Source organism: Miscanthus floridulus, chromosome 10 (assembly GCF_019320115.1).
Source record: "Miscanthus floridulus cultivar M001 chromosome 10, ASM1932011v1, whole genome shotgun sequence".
Taxonomy (NCBI): domain Eukaryota; kingdom Viridiplantae; phylum Streptophyta; class Magnoliopsida; order Poales; family Poaceae; genus Miscanthus; species Miscanthus floridulus.
Genome location: NC_089589.1, coordinates 74,786,414 through 74,807,705, shown reverse-complemented (window position 1 = coordinate 74,807,705; position 21,292 = coordinate 74,786,414). Strand labels below are relative to the sequence as shown.

The following is a 21,292-nucleotide window of genomic DNA, read 5'->3' as shown; positions in this document are numbered from 1 at the left end:
AACGGCCTAATAATGTTATAATCTTATTCGTAATAAAGATTTTTGTCATAAAAATTGGAATCAAAATAGGTTGTAAGTTTAGGGTACAAATGGGATGGAATTCTGTTTCTCATTTGCCTCGAAAAAGAACGAAACATTTGTGCTCTGCAAGTCCTTCCGCATTGTTGACTAGGGCCTTGTTTAGATTGTAAATTTTTGTAATCTGGACACTGTAGCAAGTTTCGTTTGTATTTAACAAATTTTGTTCGATCATAGACTAACTAGGCTCAAAAGATTCGTCTCGTGATTTACAACCAAACTGTGCAATTAGTTATTTTTTTTATCTACATTTAATGCTCCATGTATGCGTTCAAAAATTGATATGATGAAGAGAGAGTGAAAAAACTTAGAAATTTGGAGGTGATCTAAACAAGGCCTAGAGTTCTTCTGGAGTTCCATCCACCACGAGCCTCAACGGGCTGTTGTTTGCTTTGAGAAATTGCTTAGCTCAAGCGCTTCCAGCGTTGCTGGAGTTGTTGCCCAGGCCAGGCAATACAGGGCCCGCCGCCGGTCAGCGTTCCCCAATTCCAGTCCCAGCGTCCGCCAACGGTGCTCAACACCCGGTCCCCAGATTCCGCTCTCGCTACTCCACGAAATCCCCACCGCCGCCGACCACAGTAAGCCACGACACTGCAGCCCCTGTCCGCTCCATCGACGTCGAACCAGTAGCAGACTAGCAGCTTGAGCTTGAAGACGAAGGGCGTCCACACCTGCGCGTCGCTTCTTCCTGTTGCGTGTTGCCCCAATCCGTCCTTGTGGCCCAAGGTACAATAAATTCTTTTTTCTTTTTACAAAGCAAGCAGGGGAAGGTACAGAAGATGGGATTTGCGGATTCAAAGCTGTTCCTCTGTTTCGTGCTTCGTGGATAAGAGGGTCTGTTGTTTATTCTAGATCTAGTTTACCTGTTGATGCTTAACTTGCAACCTTGCTTATTGCTTCTCTGAGCCACAATGGTTGCAGTTTAACGGGCCAGTGCTAAAAAGTTTCAGCGTAAGATGAGGTCTAAAGATGGGAATTTCTCGATTCTAGATAGCCTTGTCCTTGGAAATTAAAATTTACTAACAGATTGGTTGAAACCCAAGACTTCTAGGACCAAAGAATAGAGACTTCTACCTCTGCCGGAACTGATTTCATATATAGTGCAAGTTAAAATTCAGATTTTTGTCATGGGCATAAGATTTTGGGCATCGGTCGATATGGTAATTATGACTTGTTCTAATTTCTAAACAAATGGTACAAAATATGAGCATACAATCATTTTGAAGATGTCCCGTTTAGGTTATTGGATTTTTGTACCAATCTTACTATTAATAATTAGGGGCTCCTTTCCATACTGATCCTCACAAGACTTCCTAGAACTATTACTAATTAGAGGACCCTTTCTAGCCTCCATACTGATCCTCACAAGCCTTATTTAGCAATGATACCCATTAGCAGTGAAGGACATGGGGGTGGGTTTGCTCTGGCACTACTCCTATGCATGAGCACCTCTGAGCTAGCAGAGGATGAGAAGGAAGAAGGAAATAACTCAATAAGGGACGATGTTGTATGCAAAAGAAATGAGCCCCCCTATGACTAAGCTCTGCGTCTGCCACTGCTATTTGGTTTCGTCATGTTTTTTTTCTTAAAACTATACCTACCTCTGTCATTAAAAAAAGGGCGTACCCAGTGCAGAGAGCTCTCGCTCTGTGCGGGGTCTGGGGAAGGGTGTTAGTGGCAAGCCTTACCCTCGCCTGTGCAATGCGAGGAGACCGCGACTCGAACCCGGGACCTTCCGGTCATAGGCGGTAAGACTCTACCGCTTGCACCAGGCCCGCCCTTCATACCTACCTCTGTCATTGTGAGAAATAATCTAAAGTGGCCCCTAACCTCCACCTAAACTACGAAACTATGCCATTAAAAATTACCCAACTCTGCCATTATGAAAAGTGCAAAGTAAACCTAATCCATATCTAAATGACCCACCAGTTACCATTCAAAAATAATATAAAGTACCCCTAATGTTCATCTCTAACATATACAATTATGAAAAATAATCTATAGTAGTCTTCTAAGTTCTCGTATAAGTCACTGGCTTCCGCCATTAGTAAAAATAAATTGAAGACATATGTAATCTAAATGCCTGCCTCATCATTATAAAGAAAATGTCCCCAAGGAATTGTTTTTCTACTTACCATCTTTGGCCATTATTAATATAGAAAAAAAACTAACTCAATACATACATGTATGATCTGTGTCACACCATACTGACCATGTATACTTGTATGTATGAAGCAATGGATGTAACGTAAAGTTTGAACTAAACATATGTCAAACACGCATGGATGGTGATAGAAAGGTGAAAAACTATGAATGGGCATAGGAAAGCATATATTTAGTTGGTACTAAACTCTATTACAACCAGACAAAGATGAGTAAATATTAAAATAAGAACAAATGTAAAAAAAACAAAGATATGCAGTTTTAGTTAGCTATGTGCATCACATTTATCCTTGTCACTTAGGATTACTTGCCCGTGCAGGAGCACGTTTTGATGGACTAGAACAATCAGATGTGCATAGCACCTAGCACAGGAGATCATGTACTCTAATGGAGAAAGATTGGTTCCTACAACTGGTCAAAACGTTAGGCACATCGACAGATCGACTCCATGAGACCTGGAATTAACATGACCCAATAATACGAGACTGAGAGACAACATCTACACAACATCACCCAAGAAATCAGGGGAAAACAAGCACAAAAATGAAAATAAGATAATTGAATTACGATGTCAATGCACAGGTTCATTATATACCACAGGTGCATATAACATTTGCCGTACAGAGTAAACAAATTCGAGTCAATTTAGCATTTTAGCTATATATGTTCACTCAATTGTCTCCATGTAGATTTTGACATCGAAGAAACAACAATTATCTTTACTGTGCCATGGACGCAAATATTTTAGTTCAAAATGCCTAGAGTGTAGGAAAAGGAAGAGGGAAGGTATAAATGAAAAGCACCAGTCATTTAGCCCTGTGCTCTGGTGCCAGAATCAGAAACAGACAGATTGTCAGTATGCATCAGGACGAACATGGTTCCTCCAGTTTCAAAGCAGGTGTCTTAGGATGCTGGTTAAGTTGATTCTCCATGTCCAACTTAACTGTGTTGTCAAGGGAACCAAAATACCACACCTCCTTGAGTTTTCCTTTAGAGAGACTCTTCACGTCAGCAAACTTCACTGCCGACCCAGTACAGCATTTAGCTGTCAGCAGCTCAAGATTTTGCATTGCTAATGATCCAAAGGATACATTTAACTCTGAGTTGCAAGCAATTTCAAGTATCTTGAGGTTCAAATAACTGCTCTGCTCTACTCCATTCACCTCGACAAAAAAGTTAAGCTTATTACCATCTCCATCTTTAAGCGGCTTGACATAAAAACGTAGAATACATAGTTCTTTTATGTCCCCAAGAACTTTGATTACTTCAACTTCTTCTGACGTAGTTATCTCCAGTTCCAACTTTGTTAGTTTGGGAAGATCTCTGATCCATGCTGGCACTTCTTTTACAAGGCCATATAGCTTAAGGCTCTGAAGATTTTCCGGAGGCTTCTTCTGAGGCGAGAACATGTCATTCAAACAAGGTTTGTTATTGCCCATGATGAGCCACACTGACAAGGATTCCAAATGAACGTGGTCTGAGATGACGGAACAGAACTCCTTCCTACTTTTCTTGTTGATGCCTGTCACTTCAAGCTTGTGCAATTGGGTGAGCTTCTTGAGCTCTTTCAGGATGGCCTTGCCCCCTGAAAAACCAACGTTGACAGCACCAAGAGTGTGCAAGGCTGTAAGTTTCTTAATCCCTGCAGGCACTTCAACACCACCTACAAGACAAGATCTACAGCAGCTAGGCAACCAAGAGAAATGAGCACATGGTACTGATGGTTCCTTAGCTATGCCAGCACGGATGTACTGCAACTTGGTAAGCTTGGTGATGGATGGTGGCAAAGTGACTATGGAGGTGCCCCTGACATCCAGAGTTTCAAGCTGCCTCAGACCAGCAAATGAACGTGGCAGATAGCAGATCTCTCTTATTCCTCTCAGAGAGAGGAACTTGAGGCGAGGAAGCACCTTCAGCATCTGCTCCAGGCATTTATATGTGACACCCGTTGCATTTTCAAGATCAAGCACCCGGAGCACCCTCATAGTTTCACTGATGAAGAAGGGCTTCCACTGTCCAAACACAGTGAGGGAGCGTAGCCTTGAGAAGTCAATACTACTGAACACGATCTTGTCTCTGTCCCAGCTTTGCTTTATGACAAGGTGTCGTCCTGTGCGTTGACTGGTCAATGTGCACCTGCCCTCCAGTTCGAAGACAAGGTCCTCATCCTTTCGCCTTGATATGATGTACTCACGGAAGAAGCCGTTGACTTGGCACAAGACCATTCTTGTATCTGCAGTGGTGACTGAATGTGGTGTCTGCTGGATGATACTCAGATCAAGGAGCATCGAGAAGAATTTTTCCCCATTATCCTCAGCTGACCTGTTGGACGTGTCCCTCGAGTAACCCTCTGCGATCCACCGCCTCACTAGACGCCTCCGTCGAATGCTTGGGCCTTGCGGAAAAATGGACAGGTAGAGGATACATGGCTTGAGGTAATCTGGGCAAGTACGGAAGTAGTTGTGCATCCAACCAAATAATCCACGCAAGTTATCAAATTCCAGTTTAGTCTCCAGATCATGCATAAATCTGTCACTAAGATTCATTGCGGTTTTCATCCAGCTGACTGTCATGGGTGCCAAAAAGTTGGCTACAGCAACTATTACTTTGGGAAGTCCGCCACACTTGGAAATAAGTTTTAGAAGCTCGGGATCTTCAGAATCCCTTAAAGCGGACGAATCTGGAAATATGCCTACCTATATTATTGAAAAGAAGCTAAATTAGTAATAATTATTGTATCAATCAATCACACTTTAGATTTAGTTTTGGTTTGTGCTGTTAGCATGCATAAACTTATGTTTTGAAAAGTTGGAAAAATTACATGTGCATCAGGCTCTGTTTGTTTATCTTACAAATTGTGGGGTGCGCTTGTTGTTTGAATTTAACTTTTTACTTAGAAAAAAGATACAATTTTTGTTGAAATATTATGACATATCTATATTGCCAGTATGCTTGTAATATGGTCTATTGTTTATGATATCAATACTACTAAACATATAATTCTTTAATAGAATTTTTTTTGTATTCCTGGTCCTAGGAAAGAATTGTTCTGAACTTTTATGATACCATTTGGATGAGTTTGTTAGGCATACTAGAAGACTTGGATAAGATGATTCTGTGTCTTTTAAGATGGGATGAGCATAGCAACTGAAAAAAAGCTTGGATAAAACTACTTTGATGCAAAAAAAAATATATATATTCACACCATTTATCTTCTTTTGCAAAACATAGTTTAATCACCTAGAGGGGGGAAAAGATAAATCATAGACTAATTGTTGCATTTGAGCATCAAGATGTATCTGAGAAATTAGATTTAATGAGACCAAGAGAATAGGCAAGTATCTTGCAAGAAAACACACCTCCTTTTTGAAGAGATCACGTGCTTCATCGTCTTCTAGACTTTTGACATTGTACATGGCCTCTTCTCGATTTGCACAATGTATGGCTATGCTTGCTTCCGTTGTAATCACAACGATAATGCTTCTAGAATGTATAGACACCAAGTAATGTTGTATTAGGTCCCACTCGTCTGTGGATTGCAAACCATCTATTACGACAAGGCAGCGATGTTTCTCCAGAAGCTCATGAAACTCTTGAATGGGATTGCTGATTCCATTTTGCTGAGGAGAATCTGACTGAAGTTCTGAAAGTAAGCTCCAAGCCAAGTTCCTTAAATTGAATGGATGTGATACATCCACCCAACTGTACATGGTAAATATTTTGTTGCTACTGTCACACATTATGTCGTAGTATAAGTTCCTGACTAGAGCTGATTTCCCAACACCAGCTATCCCCCACACGGATATCACAGGAAAACCATTAACACATGCCCTGGCTAAATAGCCACGGAGATCTTTCATCTGTGAATTGCGTACTTTAACTAGGGGGAATCGACCAATCCACATATCAGTGTTGTTTTGGACACCCATTGATGATGATGCCTCATTATTGTTAGCCATCACCATAGTGGTTTGCTTGCTTTTATCTCCGTCGCCTTGAGAACCCTGAAAATATAGAAAATTTAAGAAGGGTGGTCAAGGAGACCTCAAGAGAAGGGGACATGTGCACTTGGAAGGAGGAATTAATGTAACATGCAACAAACATTGGAGGGATGGCACAGTTTCTGAATCCTGTGCCAAGTGTTACATTATGAGTTGGGATTTGCTGATTTGACTGAACAAATATAAGAATTTATTCCACCTACTTTCTCCTAAACCCATTTTTTCCGGAAAGTTATTCAATTGTGTTTCAGCTGCTTACCTCCCTGAAGAAGACACATACAGAGTGTTCGGCTGAGGACTGCTTAAGCTCAAACACTTGCCATGGATCTCCAACACACAGCCTGGCGACTTCAGATTGCTGAGTAGAGATGATGACCCAGCTGTGATTTTTCTTTTCAGGCAGGTAAGCTCTGACGGTGTCCCACTCTACCATACTGGAAACGTTTTCCAGGATAACCAGGTACCTCTCCTTCATTTGCTCCATGAACTCTTCAATAAGTTCGCCTTCTGCAGCCACTTCCAATCTCTTGAGGGTACCAATGTCTACACCCGATTTCTTTTGTAGGCAAGAGTTTGTGTGGAACTGAATCAGCAAGCTCCGCTGGAACTCATGGGGGTTGAAAGGGTGCGTCAGCTTTGCCCAGCCACGGCATCTGAAGCTGTCACATATTTCTGGTTTGCCATAAGCCTCCCTGATTATGGGTGTGGTATCAGCATTGCCACCTGCTGCCCACACTGAGATCACTCCAAGGTCTCCACCAGGTTTCTTGGTGATCAACAACTTGGTCAGATCTCCTAATCCTCGTTGCATCTTTGTGGTATCTCTTGCTTTGACGAGCATGTCAAATGTTGTGGCACCGACAGAAGCACCAGGCACAAACTGTTGCTGCGTGACGGGCTTGGAACCTGAATCACTGATGAGGTTGTAGCTTATGTTCCTAAGGCTCACCTCCTCAACCCTGCCCTTGAGCAGCTTTATCTCGGCGACCGCCTTGTCCAGCGGCAGCTCTGGCCTGATGAAGCCTGGGAGGCAGCGGCAGTGCCAGTCTGATGCCTTGTCAAGGTGGATCACATACTCGATGCAGTCCTCCACGTTGTAGGCGAGGTCACGGACCTGTCTCACCCAGGTCCTCACCACGTTGTTCCTGGCGCGCTCCTCATCTGCGACATTGAGGAAGGACTGCATCATCTGGAACTCACCGGTGATGAACGCCAGGTCGTTCTGCGTGCTCTGCCGCAGCGTTGCCTCCTCCTCAATCGCCAGCCAGGGCCTTGGTCACAGCCCCCTCCACCACCGACTTGGCCAAGCTTACTGCCAGGTCTGCCATTGCTTCCCCTGTCTCTCCTAGATACTCCAGTGTATTTGTCTCGGTGGTAGCAGCTAGTGATTAGTGATGCTAATGCTCGGAGGAATTGTGCAACCTCCGCGCACCTAGAGATGGGAACATGGGGATATCAGCTAGGCATGAACATAGTCAACTGGGAGTTTGGGACATTGCAAAGCAAGTCTTGCCTGGCCAGATCCGTGAGCTGAGTTGGATCTCTGATATATCAACTTAGCCGTTGACTAGCAAAACACAGTCGCCCCCCTTGAGCCCTTCAACTTTTAGTTTCACATACTTCAACATATGTGCAGTGGTGTTTCTGCAACTATGTCATACCTTAGTGATGTGGATCTGTAACCTGTTTGGAAAAAGAGAATATTTCTTGTCAAGTGAAGACAGATTGATCGGTACTATTTGTTATGTTATGTGTGCATCATGGAAAAGAACATTTTCATATAATAATAATTAAAAGAGCACCACTTGTCATACTCTACTGGTTCTAAAAGTTTATATTATTTTACTTTTATCTTAAATAAAAATATTCTTTGACCAAAGCCTACGAAAAAAATAGTCTTATCATTTGTACGCTATTAAAAATGATGATTTTTGTATGCAGGCTGCACTCTTATATATTGCTACCATGGCATAAACTCACTATGTTCCAAATTATAACATATTTTGACTTTTTCTAAATACATTGCTTAGTATATATCTAAGTGTACGACCAAAGCTTATATATATAGAAAAGTCAAAACGTCTTTTTTTTTTTGAGAATTACACAGTACAACGTATACGCCCAACACGCACGCACGCTTATCCCTATGAACGCACGCACGTAAACCCTACCTCTATGAGTACCTTCAAAGGACTGAGCCGGCAGATCTCGAGATTTATGAAGTCACCATAAGCACCTCGCTGTCGACTGAAGACGTCGCCTACAACTGAAAGCATAGCGCCGTTAAATCCTGAAATAAATCCCGGAAAATGTGAACATATGTGCCAAGTCGAGGACTGGAACCCGGGTGGGCAGGTTCCACCACAAGGAACCCAACCACCTGATCTATGATCAGTTCGCAAAACGTCTTATAATTTAAAACGGAGGGAGTACATAATTGTACTGTGGTCAGCTAAGCCCAATAGCTTTTCTTATTCCCACTAGAATTTCCTCATTTTCCCTCAAAAAAACAACTAGAATCTCCCCATTAACATTTATAAACCTCTTTTTTATAATCAATAAAATAGCCCTGTTCGTTTCGCTGAAAAAATAAGCCAAAACACTGTTCCGGTTGATTTGTTGTGAGAGAGAAACACTGTTCCGGCTAAAAAAAACAAGCTGAAAAAGACGGATTATAAGATAAACGAAGAGGGCTAAAATTCTAGCATCCCCCTTCGTTTAAGTATACACTATGGTGCTCAAGATCGACGGTGCAGTTTAGTGTGAGATCTATGAGAAACCAAGAGTGCTAACCTTCAATAGAATATACATTTAAGCATATTGATAACTATTTATTGTAAAAGAATATTAAAAAAACAAGGAGATCATAGCCAATTTTGGTCTGCATCGGAGGCTTCTTTAAAATGGCTCTGGCTTCTCTATAGAAGCAGTTTCTCCGGTAGAGCTAAAGCATTTTAGAAAAGCATTTGGTAAAATGGGTTCTAGTTTTCTAGTAGAATATAAACATATGAAATGTCCATAATGACCCTCTGTAATTGATTGACTACCTGATATCTCAAACAAAGTGAAATTATTCAACCCAATGCTGCTGATGTAGCCCCTCCCCTTGTTGAATTCAACTTTTTTTAGCCATATAATATGAGCGTAAATTACACTAGTGATCCCTATATATACTATTACGTCATCATCCAGGTCCTTGAAGTGTGAAATTGCATATCTAAAGCCTAGACAACTTTTTTTTTCCTGTTTGGGCTTTACAAGCCTTGTAAATTGTAAATATTCCCTTTCGTATATATAAAAATTAAGTACGGGCCTCCCCTGCTGACCCTTAAAAAAGGTCGCTACACTGCGGTCCAAAGTAGCCACATCACAGGTTATTAGCTGTTGTGGCGTTTCAACGTGAAATCAAATCAACATATGGATCCGTAGCTTATAGTTATATGGGCGGTCTCTAAACTATCACAATATTCTCTCCCAAATACCAAAATTATGGAACTACATATTTAGGTCCCTAATATATTAAACTACTCTAATCTCGGTCCAAAACTCTGTTTTTTTTTTCAAATCTCAATTGTAGAGATGAGCGTTGACCACATGTGTAAATCTGGACCTTTTTTTTTGCAACTTGATGTAAATCTGGATCTATACACAGCCTGTTCGGTTGGCTGGTTCGTATCGTTGCTGGTTCGTAAAGAAGTACTACCGGCTGGTTTGTGTGAGAGAAAAATACTGTTTCGGCTGAAAATTTACGATTGTTTACGAAAAGCCACAGCCAAACGAACAGGCTAACAGATGCTAGGTGACAGGTGTCCCGGCATCTGCATCTCAAAACTCTTTTTGCCCACCTCAAATTAATCTGTACTATTGTAGTGTGCTATGGAAAAAGGTAGCGGCTGAAAATAGCAGAAACTTTGTTGACCTTTCTTGCGACTAGTTTCTTTCTGTCACCTTTGTTTTGATACTAGTATGAGGGCGCGCGCCTTCGCGCGCCCGTGCAACTATACATGATTCTAAATATAGAGATTTTGCTATGTAAAGATTGCTGCCTCGGTCGGTTGTTGGTCTATGCTGACTATCAAAACTCCATATCCGTGTGGTCTTCTTGTAACTGACCTGTTTTCAGGTGATAATTCAGGTGAGGTGTCTGAGCCAAAGTGAGCAAGATTCAGTAAAACGTTTCAGAATATTAGTGTTTTATTTACCAACCATGAAAGCTCTACGCTGAAGCTGAAACCCCATTCTCCTGGCTTTGCCCTTTGCTGTTGATGTGGAAGATGGGTTGGAGGTCCCCTCAGTAGCTTCTTTGCTGAAAAATAAGTTCATTAGAGCTTAGTTCAAGGTAATTACCAGACTGCAATTAAAAGAGAGAATATGAGTGCTGTAATCCTGAATGTAGCCTAGGGTGCATATTTGCAAGGTAGGAAATATTACATGGTGCATACAGATATATGATCACAGGCAGGAGTTTACATGGCTAGGAAGCAGCAGTATCAAATCACGGTGTAGGCAGACAATAATTTGGGGGAAGAAGAAAACCAAAGCAACAATCAAGGAGAAGATAACACATCAGGACTTAGAGGCACCTCTGATGAAATCAAAGGCTACAATGACTTGAGTAGGGCCCTTAGCAGCACCGCAGGCTAGGGGCGCCTGGTAGGAGTGAAAATGGCTTTAGCGCTGCACGGGTTCAAGATTGCATCAAGATTGTATGGAAGGAGGGCATCTTCATCTGTAGAACATTGTAGAGTTGTAAATTCAGACTCTACACCTGCTTGTACACATTTATGCGACAGTTGTATAAAAAATGAAACATGGTAGCTAGGATGATGACTGCTTCTTATATTATTTTTTTGTCTTGTAATGGATGTTAAAAAAATGCCACTAGCTGGGTGTATAGAATTAGGGGTGCAGACAGATCACCCCTACAATTAAATTTAGTTGTTCTATCTAAAATGAATATCCGTGATGTTGTAGGTTTTACGATGGATGTTCATATAACATGGAGGTAGGTATTTTTTCAGTCTTCTCTCAATTTTCTGATAGGAATCCATTTGTGTACCAACAATGTATGTAGTCATAGAGACATTCTCACATGCACAAACTATTTTTGAATAAATCTACAGATTACCTGACCGAGAAAATCCAGCAAACTAATTAGAGAACTCGTAGGTATGTACAGGTATCGAACCACGAATAAAATCTAGCAGAGAAATTAGGGAACTCCTAGGTATCTACAGCTATCGAACCGCGAAACCTATGGAAATAAACCTAAGATTAGATAAACTCCCAAAGCAAGAAAAGAAAGACCTTTGTTGTAAGCAGTCTCGAGATCCTGCTCGTAATGTAGGGCAACGAAGGCCAGCTTTTTTGTCTAAGGATGTTCATCAAGCGGTCAGTCAGATCACAACCAATAAGATCCAACCTAGGAATAGCATGAAGAAGCAAGAACCTTGCTTATAGAGACCAGAGAAGAATAATATAAGTAGGTCATATTTCACACATGTAACATATTGCAGATGATGTGTGGCAATGACTAAGCTATCTGGTGTGCAGGCTGCAGTCTCACTCGATATGGGCACATTGAGACACCATTGCCTATGCAAAACGCCTACGAAGACATATCCTTACAGGTTGCATTAAAAACTGTCAATCATAATGCTTGAGTTGCTGCAGCTAGTCTACTCTTTGTTAGACCAAATTGAAAATAAACTTAAGATTAGATAAACTTCCAAAGCAAGAAAAGAAAGACCTATGTTGTAAGCAGTCACGAGCTCCTGCTCGTAATGTAGAGCAACGAAGGCCAGCTTTTTTTCTCTGAGGATCTTCATCAGGCGGTCAGTCAGATCACAACCAACAAGATCCAACCTAGGAATAGCATAAAGAAGCAAGAACCTTGCTTAAAATATTAACATGTCATGAACCAACTGCCCATATGTAAAAGTAAATTTCATATAACGAGACGTAAATACCTTACAATAGCCATGTACACATTTATGCGACAGCTATATAAAAAATGAAACATGGTAGCTAGGATGATGACTGCCTCTTATATTATTTTTTTGTCTTGTAAGGGATGTTAAAAAAATGCCACTACTGGGTATAGAATTAGGGGTGCAGACAGATCACCCCTACAATTAAATTTAGTTGTTCTATCTAAAATGAATATCCGTGATGTTGTAGGTTTTACGATGGATGTTCATATAACATGGAGGTAGGTATTTTTTCAGTCTTCTCTCAATTTTCTGATAGGAATCCATTTGTCTACCAACAATGTATGTAGTCATAGAGACATTCTCACATGCACAAACTATTTTTGAATGAATCTAGAGATTACCTGACCGAGAAAATCCAGCAAACTAATTAGGGAACTCGTAGGTATGTACAGGTATCGAACCACGAATAAAATCTAGCAGAGAAATTAGGGAACTCCTAGGTATCTACAGCTATCGAACCGCGAAACCTATGGAAATAAACCTAAGATTAGATAAACTCCCAAAGCAAGAAAAGAAAGACCTTTGTTGTAAGCAGTCTCGAGATCCTGCTCGTAATGTAGGGCAACGAAGGCCAGCTTTTTTGTCTAAGGATGTTCATTCAGGCGGTCAGTCAGATCACAACCAATAAGATCCAACCTAGGAATAGCATGAAGAAGCAAGAACCTTGCTTATAGAGACCAGAGAAGAATAATATAAGTAGGTCGTATTTCACACATGTAACATATTGCAGATGATGTGTGGCAATGACTAAGCTATCTGGTGTGCAGGCTGCAGTCTCACTCGATATGGGCACATTGAGACACCATTGCCTATGCAAAACTCCTACGAAGACATATCCTTACAGGTTGCATTAAAAACTGTCAATCATAATGCTTGAGTCGCTGCAGCCAGTCTACTCTTTGTTAGACCAAATTGAAAATAAACTTAAGATTAGATAAACTTCCAAAGCAAGAAAAGAAAGACCTATGTTGTAAGCAGTCACGAGCTCCTGCTCGTAATGTAGAGCAACGAAGGCCAGCTTTTTTTCTCTGAGGATCTTCATCAGGCGGTCAGTCAGATCACAACCAACAAGATCCAACCTGGGAATAGCATAAAGAAGCAAGAACCTTGCTTAAAATATTAACATGTCATGAACCAACTGCCCATATGTAAAAGTAAATTTCATATAACGAGACGTAAATACCTTACAATAGCCATGTACACATTTATGCGACAGCTGTATAAAAAATGAAACATGGTAGCTAGGATGATGACCGCCTCTTATATTATTTTTTTGTCTTGTAAGGGATGTTAAAAAATGTCACTACTGGGTATAGAATTAGGGGTGCGGACAGATCACCCCTACAATTAAATTTAGTTGTTCTATCTAAAATGAATATCCGTGATGTTGTAGGTTTTACGATGGATGTTCATATAACATGGAGGTAGGTATTTTTTCAGTCTTCTCTCAATTTTCTGATAGGAATCCATTTGTCTACCAACAATGTATGTAGTCATAGAGACATTCTCACATGCACAAACTATTTTTGAATGAATCTAGAGATTACCTGACCGAGAAAATCCAGCAAACTAATTAGGGAACTCGTAGGTATGTACAGGTATCGAACCACGAATAAAATCTAGCAGACAAATTAGGGAACTCCTAGGTATCTACAGCTATCGAACCGCGAAACCTATGGAAATAAACCTAAGATTAGATAAACTCCCAAAGCAAGAAAAGAAAGACCTTTGTTGTAAGCAGTCTCGAGATCCTGCTCGTAATGTAGGGCAACGAAGGCCAGCTTTTTTGTCTAAGGATGTTCATTAGGCGGTCAGTCAGATCACAACCAATAAGATCCAACCTAGGAATAGCATGAAGAAGCAAGAACCTTGCTTATAGAGACCAGAGAAGAATAATATAAGTAGGTCGTATTTCACACATGTAACATATTGCAGATGATGTGTGGCAATGACTAAGCTATCTGGTGTGCAGGCTGCAGTCTCACTCGATATGGGCACATTGAGACACCATTGCCTATGCAAAACGCCTACGAAGACATATCCTTACAGGTTGCATTAAAAACTGTCAATCATAATGCTTGAGTCGCTGCAGCCAGTCTACTCTTTGTTAGACCAAATTGAAAATAAACTTAAGATTAGATAAACTTCCAAAGCAAGAAAAGAAAGACCTATGTTGTAAGCAGTCACGAGCTCCTGCTCGTAATGTAGAGCAACGAAGGCCAGCTTTTTTTCTCTGAGGATCTTCATCAGGCGGTCAGTCAGATCACAACCAACAAGATCCAACCTGGGAATAGCATAAAGAAGCAAGAACCTTGCTTAAAATATTAACATGTCATGAACCAACTGCCCATATGTAAAAGTAAATTTCATATAACGAGACGTAAATACCTTACAATAGCCATGTACACATTTATGCGACAGCTGTATAAAAAATGAAACATGGTAGCTAGGATGATGACCGCCTCTTATATTATTTTTTTGTCTTGTAAGGGATGTTAAAAAAATGTCACTACTGGGTATAGAATTAGGGGTGCGGACAGATCACCCCTACAATTAAATTTAGTTGTTCTATCTAAAATGAATATCCGTGATGTTGTAGGTTTTACGATGGATGTTCATATAACATGGAGGTAGGTATTTTTCAGTCTTTTCTCAATTTTCTGATAGGAATCCATTTGTCTACCAACAATGTATGTAGTCATAGAGACATTCTCACATGCACAAACTATTTTTGAATGAATCTAGAGATTACCTGACCGAGAAAATCCAGCAAACTAATTAGGGAACTCGTAGGTATGTACAGGTATCGAACCACGAATAAAATCTAGCAGACAAATTAGGGAACTCCTAGGTATCTACAGCTATCGAACCGCGAAACCTGAAACGTTCATGTCGTTGCCTTATTGAAGCTAACCTTTGGTATTGAAATGGGAGTTTTTTTTTGCAAGCACACTATGATCATGCACCTGATAAATATGTGTGTCGAAAGACCCAAATAAACTTGGAAAGTTGCTTCCCTTGGTCTCATACAGTAATACCTCTAAGTCTAACAAGCAGGCCAGGGACTCCAATGGATTTGAAAGAACAACAGTGCACATAATTGCAGGGAAAACTCAAAGAATAAGGAGAACCAAAAGCCTGACAACGTCATCTTTGGGAATAGGCCATGTGTTCATTTGCATTAGTGGAAAAATACATGACAACAACAAGAAATATATACAGGCTTAGTACCAGAATATGATTCTGAATAAATAAGCTGTGGCTATAAAATTTCAGTGCCCATTTCTAATCTATATCTATATGATTCTTAAAATTTTAATGAACCTATGGTACACGCTTAAATGCTTTGGACTCCCAAATAATAAGTATAATGCAGTAGCATTTGGAAAATGTATGTATATTATGTAATTGTATCACCCAAAAAAGAATTCAAGACACCTTGGTAAATCCAAATGCACTGCATTAACATTTATAGCTAATATCCATTTTCATAATCTTGTTAGTATTCATGACCGGGAACAGAGAACAGAGGACATATGTAATCAAAAAAATTTCAAGAAACCTTGGCTATTCCTAGTCCACCGCACTGTCCTTTATACTTAATATATTTGTTGACTAAAAGCATTCATGTTTGGAAATCGACCACACAGGACATATGAGAAGAAGCGTCAAGGAATGTAAATTAGATATGTTTGGAAAGCACAAATGACATAATGAAGAGACGACCAAGGATGTAAATTCCATAATCATTTGAGGCTATTTCATGAAGTAGAAATCACATAGGCATCGACAAAATCATAACTACAAAATCGAAATAGTTGAGAACCTGGAATTGTGGTACGCAAGCCAAATCAAAATATGTTAATGAACCATCCCAAGAAGAAGATGTGGGGACAACAAATCACAGTGTCATACATACCTATGGAAGGGAGCAGCCATGCCGTAAACAACCGGCGGGGCTCATCTGCTGCGTCGTGCCCGAGGACGACGGCCTTTGGGGCCCTTGCGGCGGGAGGCGACCAGTGCCACCGGCGCAGCACACGGCGGGGGATCAAGGAATCAATTGCGTGCAGATCGGAACTAGCTGATTCGAATGCAAAAACTAGAATCGGCTTTCTTCAGATAGCGCCAGCGGATAACGACAAAGGCTACGTTCGACGCCAGGACGAGACATGTTGGACTCTACAAAAAGAGAAAGATTAGAGTACAAGTTATCTTAAATTAGGAATGTTTTCTCTAGGGTCAAAAAAATTGTGACGAGTCGTGCTTAGACTAGGAGTCATGCACAGGTCCCGGGTATAAATATCGAAGCCCGGCTATTGTAAAAGACACAATCAATCCAATATACAAGCCATTTACTTTTTTTCGGCTTCCAGCCACCCCTTAGGAGTAGGAGTAGAGTAGATCTCAGCGAGTTCTTCAGTAAGTACTGGCTGCATCAATTCGGTCAACCTCCACTGCTTGGTGTAAGTACCGTTATGGCTTATACCTCTGTTCGTACAGCTGTATCAATCCGGTCGACCTCCACTGCTGACTCTGGTATAAGTTAGTTATCGATTCTTGCCTAGTTCAAGTATGGCTGCATCGATCCGGTCGACCCCCACTCCATGAACTAGATTAAGGTCAAGTTATCGGCTCTACCTTAGAATGACAGTCTTTGGTAGATTCATTAAGTTACCGATATTGCTTATTGCTTTCATTATTTATCTAAATTACAGCAATATCACTCTGCACGATTGAGATTGATCTAGATCGGCCTTATATCTTGTTTAGCCCATCGTTTGTTAATCTGAAATCGATCTAATCTACACATTAAACGATGAGCTACGTTTTATCGGCTGTTTTACATCAATCTTGATCGTGCATAGCGTGCGGTTAAAGCATGTTGCGTCTTGAGTAGATTTATTGGCTAGCGGAAACCGTTCCATGGCCCGTTATCATGGCCTGTGTGATTCTGCCTCACACCCCACTATTAGCACCAGTAGAGTGGGGATCGTTATTTGGTAGATCTATTCCTGATAAGGCATGACTTTAACTATGCGCTATGCCTGAATCGGCTGTTTTAGCCGATATCGAGTGCTTTCACGAGCAGTTCGCATCATGAGACCGTTGAAGTAAAGATGGGTTGAAAGATGTGTTAGCCCCATAATCTTATTATTGTATTACGGCCTACATGATTCTGCCTCATGCCCCACTAATATTAGTAATGAGTTAGGGTCGTCGAGTCTATTGTTATTTCTACGGCCTGTATGATTCTGCCTCATGCCCTACTGGTCATAGCGATAGATGAGATCTAACATGTTCATTAGATTTATCTTTATTAAACGGTTAAATGGTGTTGAACTGTTTCTTTATATAGAAAGGGGTTCGGTTACTTGTAATCATTGGCTTAGCATAAACCAATCATTGCTGACATCTTATTGCCATTGATTAATATTTGTTCAAATAACGACATTTATCTTGAATGACAACCGATCCTTCTTATACAACCCAATGAGCTTCAACCGATTTATTCTCACTAATATGCTGGAATCGACTGTTTAGTCGATCTCCTTTCATATCGATTCTCAGAGCCACACATTCGGGACTGTCTGGCAACACCGGCACGTTCCGCCCTTAATTACTGATAAACTTTCTCTCCTTGTTACTTACATGATCAAATTGACTGGCACGTCTCGGGAGGAGTGCGCAGGATCAACCATCCCTGTGCTGAAGCTAGGCGGATCTACAGCTCCATCGAGCAGACCCTTCTGGCTTGCTACGTGTGTCCTCGGCACAGGACGAAAATTCCGTGTCGACAGCTCCACACCGGTCTCATCACGATGGTGCAGGCAAAACAATTCTCTGGTTTATGAAGCGAGGATGCGAACGTGCATCTCCAACACTTCCTCGAGCTCTGCGACACTATCGTCATCAAGGACGTTGAGCCTGCAATCATCAGGCTCCGCTTGTTTCCCTTCTCCCTCTCGGAGAGGGCAAAACAGTGGTTATACAAGGAACGGGAAGCTGTCAATTCGTGGGACAAGTGTTCCATGACGTTCCTCGTCAAATTCTTCCCCATTGGCAAAACCAATGCCCTGAGGGGATGAATCCCTAACTTCTAGCAGAACACCATGGAATCAATTCCCGAGGCATGGGAAAGGCTGCAGGACTACATCCAAGCATGCCCGCACCACGGGATTGAAAATTGGCTAGTGCTTCAATATTTTTATGATGGATTAACAATCATGTTTAGGGGCCACCTCGACGTTGTTGTTGGAGGCGCTTTCTTTTTTCTCACTATTGATGGAGCCACGACTCTCATCAATAAAATGGTGTCGAATCAAAGCTTGGGGGAAGAAAGGAAATCACAAAAAGGCATGCATACCGTGAAGGAGGCGGATATGCTTGCTGCAAAAATAGATCTTCTCATGAAAAGACTAGAGGAATGGGACCAAGACAAAGAAGCAATGATGGGCACCGTCCAGGCCTTAGACTCGCACATGACGTGTGAGGTATGTGGAAACGTTGGCCATTCAGGGAATGACTGCCCCAAAACCCACAAAAAAGTTGCCTTCATCAACATCTGGTTTCGCCAACCACAAAGTAATAACGGGTGGAATAACCAATCCCACCCGCAAGGTAATTCAAACTTCAATTCTAATTACAATTCGAATCAACCTTCCTTCAAAGACTTGGTTTTACGCCAAGTTCAAATTAACGAAAACATTACTAAAAAGTTGATGTACAATGATAAAATGCTAGAGAACATCAATTCTAAAATAGAAAGTTTATCTTCCTCCATGAAAAATCAATTAAGCTTTAACAAAATGATATAGACTCAAATTTCACAAATAGCTGCCGCTATTCCTGTCGATCATTCGGGGAAAACCCAGGGCAACCCAAGGATTCCCTCAAAAATGTTCATGCAGCTGCAGATCAATGAAGGAGGAAAGGTCTTGCCCGACGGACTAAAAACTCAAGCCCTTGCCGAAGGTAAATCGGTAGTTATCTTTAAAAAAATATATATTCAAAATAAATATTTCTATATTAAAAATTTGAATTTTTGCGTCAAAATAAAACTTTCAGAAAAAATAAAATAAAACTTATATATAAAGATTTTCCATTGAATTACTTCTATTGTTGAAGCATAATTATCTTACCATGTTTACACAAAGTATGTTTTGGTTTGGGGTATGATTTTTCGTGCAATCATACTTTCATAGACTCTTAAATTATGCATGGGGCTTAGGTTAATCAGTCTACCTTGATCAAACGGAACATAGTGTCTATTTTGATCATTGTACCAAAATTACTAAGTGTAAGCATTAGTTGATATACTAAACAAATAACTTATCTCAGAATCATCACCTGGCATCAATCTAGCTTGGGGGAGGACCCCGCAGAGGTAAGTTGTATCTTTCCGCATTATTTATTTATTTAATTATTAGCATATAAAAAATGAAATATGGCAAAAACAACAAAAATATTTATTCCACTCTCATATGTGACTTAAGAATGTTTAGTTTCTCCTTTGTTGAAATGATAAATAGTTGCTCTATCTATAATTCGTCTGTGCCTAGGCTATAACTTAGTATTCCCCAAGATTTAAGTTTGTTGGCTAAAATGTCTCATCCTAAAACTTGAAACTTGTGGTTGCAAAAGCATGATCCTTTTCTAAGTTGTTGCAAGTTATGATATGGTAAATAGAATATGCTATGACTTTATTCTAAGAGAAACTTGATATCCAGAGTTTTCATTTTAAAAATGCTAAAATCAAAAAGTTCTTCAATGGTTATTAATTCCTACCACGGCCATATGGCATGATTCAAATGCAAACCTTAGTCATATGCTACTTATATTCACAATAAGTTTTGTCAAATTGTTGTAACCCTTGTAGAGATTCTAGTCATGCACCCATGATCAAGATTCATGTACACCCACAAATAAAATGTTGACTCTTACACTGAGAGTTACGCAAAAACATGTTTTCCGTCCACCTAAAATAAAAACTCCATTCATTTGTCATGAGTCTTTCTCTCCAAAGTTTTCATATGCCAAAAAGAGCATGGGGCTATACTGAAAAAGAGAGAGAGAGAGAGACATATGAAGCTCTCAAAATAGCAAAAGAAAAGAAGAAAAAGAATGGAACACATGAAGGTTCCAAAGTATTGAAAAAGAGAGATAGCCCATACTTCTAAGGCAATTATCAAAAAGAGAGAAAGTCATGATCAAAGGAGTACCCAAAAAATATTAGGATTATAAAAAATATATATATTCCACACACTTGCACATCTTGATCAAAGTGTATGACTTGCATCTCCTTGGATCCGGTTTTTGACTTAGCAATATATGTGATGTAAGTATGCCTCTCATTCATACCTACCTAAAACTCCACTCAAAGCCTTTTAGAGATAGGATGAAAAGAAGGTAAAACAATGCCTTGGTGAGGATCATACACATTGAGCGATCGAGTGAATCATTTGAGGAACTTACACTTATTTTGCAAAACTCATAAAACCTTCGGATAGAAGGTTGATCAAATAATGAATGATTGGTAATTCTGTTAAATCCGTTCTATCTTGCAACCGCCTAAGACTTGGAAAAGCAATAAGCCCCACAGGAATTAAGTTTAAAGGGTGGATAGAATGCCAACTTATTTAAATTGAGGAAGAATACTTTGTTATAGGCATGGCACTTGTGAATTATATTCATCATTATAGCAACTACTAATCAACAACCAATAACTTAGCTATTTGCTCGGTACTAGAAAAGGTTAAGCTTGGGGGAGCTTGTTGGCGGTCTTTACCGATCAAATCCTGACCACCAATTAATGACACAAAAAGAGGAGAAATAAGCAATCTTAAACACATATGCATTTACTATTAACCAAGTTCCACATATATTTGGAGAACATTATTTTGCAAGTCACAAACACAAATACATGGAATAATTCATTGAAAGGCGCTTTTCGACGCTGAATTTGCGCAAAGGAATAAGGGAGACGCCTATCAAATCAATGCAAATGAGGCAAAGCACCACGGGGAAGCCATCCTGGTCCAGCCCATGGCCTACCAC

General features: G+C 40.3%; 1 long non-coding RNA gene, 1 other non-coding gene and 1 pseudogene across 2 annotated transcripts; 1 reads left to right on the top strand and 2 right to left on the bottom strand.

Annotated features, from left to right (window-relative positions):
* Window positions 1-433: 433 nt before the first annotated feature.
* On the top strand, window positions 434-6,944 carry LOC136486763 (uncharacterized). The gene is made up of 3 exons (XR_010766943.1): window positions 434-804; window positions 6,494-6,702; window positions 6,808-6,944. It is a non-coding gene; the product is annotated as an uncharacterized lncRNA (long non-coding RNA).
* On the bottom strand, window positions 811-8,026 carry LOC136486761 (disease resistance protein Pik-2-like; annotated as a pseudogene).
* Window positions 8,027-18,309: 10,283 nt separating this feature from the next.
* Window positions 18,310-18,416, bottom strand: LOC136490399 (small nucleolar RNA R71). Its single transcript, XR_010767692.1, has one exon. It is a non-coding gene; the product is annotated as a small nucleolar RNA R71 (small nucleolar RNA).
* Window positions 18,417-21,292: the final 2,876 nt, after the last annotated feature.